We start from the raw sequence: 4,441 nt of genomic DNA, 5'->3' as shown, positions 1-4,441 counted from the left end.
TTTATTACTTTATTTATGCCTTGCCTTATGAATAAATGGATTTTCAATAGACAGATTACTTTTGTGGTTAAATGCATCTAACATCTCATAATTAGACAGAAAATGTTGTTTGGGGAAATGCACATCATTGAGCAGGGTGTATGGAACGGCAGTGGGAAGGCATGGAAGGAGGAGTGATATGAACTGAAATGGATGAAAATGTCAGGGTAAGAGGGAAGGAAGGATGTGCAATTGCACCATCACAGAGCATGGATGGAATGAAACAAGAATAGTGTGGGTGAAAAGAAAGATTGGAACAGTGAAATGTTCATGGGTATGTGTATTTTTTTTTTTTTTTTTTTTATACTTTGTCGCTGTCTCCCACGTTTGCGAGGTAGCGCAAGGAAACAGACGAAAGAAATGGCCCAACCCTCCCCATACACATGTAGATACACACGTCCACACACGCAAATATACATACCTACACAGCTTTCCATGGTTTACCCCGGACGCTTCACATGCCTTGATTCAATCCACTGACAGCACGTCAACCCCTGTATACCACATCGCTCCAATTCACTCTATTCCTTGCCCTCCTTTCACCCTCCTGCATGTTCAGGCCCCGATCACACAAAATCCTTTTCACTCCATCTTTCCACCTCCAATTTGGTCTCCCTCTTCTCCTCGTTCCCTCCACCTCCGACACATATATCCTCTTGGTCAATCTTTCCTCACTCATTCTCTCCATGTGCCCAAACCATTTCAAAACACCCTCTTCTGCTCTCTCAACCACGCTCTTTTTATTTCCACACATCTCTCTTACCCTTACGTTACTTACTCGATCAAACCACCTCACACCACACATTGTCCTCAAACATCTCATTTCCAGCACATCCATCCTCCTGCGCACAACTCTATCCATAGCCCACGCCTCGCAACCATACAACATTGTTGGAACTACTATTCCTTCAAACATACCCATTTTTGCTTTCCGGGATAATGTTCTCGACTTCCACACATTTTTCAAGGCTCCCAAAATTTTCGCCCCCTCCCCCACCCTGTGATCCACTTCCGCTTCCATGGTTCCATCCGCTGCCAGATCCACTCCCAGATATTTAAAACACTTCACTTCCTCCAGTTTTTCTCCATTCAAACTCACCTCCCAGTTGACTTGACCCTCAACCCTACTGTACCTAATAACCTTGCTCTTATTCACATTTACTCTTAACTTTCTTCTTCCACACACTTTACCAAACTCCGTCACCAGCTTCTGCAGTTTCTCACATGAATCCGCCACCAGCGCTGTATCATCAGCGAACAACAACTGACTCACTTCCCAAGCTCTCTCATCCCCAACAGACTGCATACTTGCCCCTCTTTCCAAGACTCTTGCATTTACCTCCCTAACAACCCCATCCATAAACAAATTAAACAACCATGGAGACATCACACACCCCTGCCGCAAACCTACATTCACTGAGAACCAATCACTCTCCTCTCTTCCTACACGTACACATGCCTTACATCCTCGATAGAAACTTTTCACTGCTTCTAACAACTTGCCTCCCACACCATATATTCTTAATACCTTCCACAGAGCATCTCTATCAACTCTATCATATGCCTTCTCCAGATCCATAAATGCTACATACAAATCCATTTGCTTTTCTAAGTATTTCTCACATACATTCTTCAAAGCAAACACCTGATCCACAGACATAATATATATGTCTGTTAATATATATTAGAAGAATGTGCAAAATAGGGATGAAATGATTTTTTTTGGTGATATTTTAATGAATGGATAAATATGTTTTGGAGAGGAAGGTCGTTCTACTGGATGATATGAATATAGATGTGATGAAATTGGTGAGATCATTGGCAAATGGGGAGTGCCTGGAGTAAATGAGAAAAGAAGTTATCTTGTGGATGTTGGATGTCTCTGGTGAGAGGGGTTTATTCTTTGCAGACCCATTTTTTCCACCAAGGGGATTCACAGATATACATAGATGAGAAATGTTAGAAGGGAAGAACAAAATGGCTAAATTGATTATTTGGCAGTGGATAAACTGTTGTGCTGGATGCTTGAGTTGAGAGGGGATTCTTTGGAGATTCCGACCATTTTGCAGTTCTTGTGAAGGTGAAGATCAGGAAGAGGTGGAGGTACATGTATAGTGTAAGGAAGAATGGAGAGGTAAAAGTGTTGCTAAAGAAGATGAATCCAAAAATGCAAGGAAGAATATGAAAGAAAGATGTCAAAGTTTAGATGAAAGTGCTGTAAATGTAGGGGTGCAGTCATATGTAAATAAAGAATCTAAGATGTTTTGAAAAAGAATGTTAAAGGTTGTAGAATTAGTCATTGGATACAAGGTTGAGAGATGTAAGAATAAATGTTGAAATGCAAGGAGGATGGATGAGATTAGAAATTCTGTGGAAAAGATGACTTGAAAGGAATGCACCATTGGAAGTTCAGCAGAGAAGGCAAGAAAATAAGATGTGTAAGCAGAATGTTATGAGGCTGACAGAGGAGAGCAAAGAAAGTGTAGATGAAGCTTTTGGAAGAAATTTAATTGAATAGTTTAAGAAAAATAAATTGTACTGGAAGGAGGTGAAAAAGGAGTTGGATGTAAGTGTGGTAATGTAAATGTGGGAGGTAGTTGATGGATCAAAAGGAGCAAGTGAAAGGAAGATGAAAAGAGTCTTTTGAAGAATTGAATGGGAGATGAAGTAGTATTTGGTACTTGCATGGATGTAGAGGTTGGAAGGAAAAAAGACACACAAGTGCAGAGGCTTTTAGCAACAAGGAAGGTAAAAAGGAGATAATGAGTATGAAAGGCACCTAGAATGGATGGGATTACTGCTGAAATTTTCAAGTTTTGAGAGAAATTGTAATAGAGTGGATGCATTGACATTTTATGTAGCATGGAAGTAGAAGTGAGTGCTTGAATGGGTGAACACTAATATTGTAATTTTATTCAGAGGAAAAGGTGCTTGGTATTTTCTTTCATACTTGATCACTGTTTTCTGCATTAGCAAGGTAGTGCCAGAAACAAAGGCAAATTCTGCTCACATCCATTCTCTATTGTATGTATTGCACTGAAACCACAGCTCTCTTCCCACAACCAGTCCTCAAACTTTTCTGTGGCTTACCCCGGACTTTTCACATGCCCTCTTTCAGTCCATTGATAAGTTGAGCTCAGTATACCACATAGTTCCAGTTCACTGTTTTCTGTGCATGCCTTTCACCCTTCTGTATGTTCAGGCCCCAGTTGCTCAAAATCAGTCTCGCAACATCCTTCCATCTTCAAATCATTTTTCCCATTTTCCTTGTTCCCTCCATTTCTGACATGTATATTCTCTTTGTCAACCTCTCCTACCTCATTCTCTCCGTGTGTCCAAACCATTTCGGCACACCCTCTTCAGCTCTGTCAACCATAGCTAAGGATATGTATGGCAACTATAGGGGAATAAGTCTGTCAAGTAGACTGGGAAACATATAAGCAAGAGTTTTGATGGAAGGGACTGAATGGAGAATAAGTGGGGAGCAAGAGGGTTTTAGGCAGGGTAGGGATGTGCAGACCAGACTTTTACAATATGAATGACTATGGAAAAGTATCTAGCAGAAGGAAAGAAGCTGTATGCAGCTTTTATAGATCTGGAGAAGCTGTATGAGAGTTGAGTAGAATCTATGGGATGTGTTACAGATATAAAGGGTAGGGGGATAACTGTTGGATGGTGTGTAAGCCTTGCACAGAGGAGCAAATGCATGAGTAAGAGTGGTTTCGGTACACATGTGGAAAGAATGTAAGACAGAGTTTACAAGAAGAGTGTATGATAATTAAAGGGCTTAATGTGAGAGGAAGATCACCAGAGACTTGAGGAAATGGAGTGGGGATACAGGGTTAGAATATGTAGTAAGGTGTATTTTTAATCCTTTTCATGAATAAATCAAGAAGGGCATTGAGAGGGTTTTTCATCATTTCTGACTTGCCCTTTTTACACTGAAGGAAGTCTTCAGAATACACCAATTGCAACTATGCAGCCCTTTGCTGTATTTCAATGGTGGTATCATTTCCTTCATCATTGCTTACTTCAGTTGACATACTGCAATAGGCATTGAGAGCTGAATACACAGCTTTTCTGTGGTCTAGTTCTGCAGTCAGGTTATCACTGATGGTGTAGTTACTGGTGTAAAACTGATCTCGTCCTAGTCCAGACTGTGGCTGAGTTTTTGCTTCTGTTCAACTTAGAACATGTTTACTTAGCCTTGCAAACAGTGTCATACACTTTGGCAAAGGTCATGAAGTGTACATTCCATCACTTGGAACAGCTTTCTGATACAGTATACTAAAATCAACTGAGAATATTGTTCCATATTATAATACCATTGACAGAGCAGTTTCAATTTGTACAATTTTTTTTTCTTAGCATTGCTTTAGCCAAAGTTTTATTACTTTCATCT

Source organism: Panulirus ornatus, chromosome 7 (genome assembly GCF_036320965.1).
Source record: "Panulirus ornatus isolate Po-2019 chromosome 7, ASM3632096v1, whole genome shotgun sequence".
Lineage (NCBI taxonomy): Eukaryota > Metazoa > Arthropoda > Malacostraca > Decapoda > Palinuridae > Panulirus > Panulirus ornatus.
The sequence above is the reverse complement of the archived record's forward strand: the minus strand, read 5'-3'. Positions refer to the sequence as shown.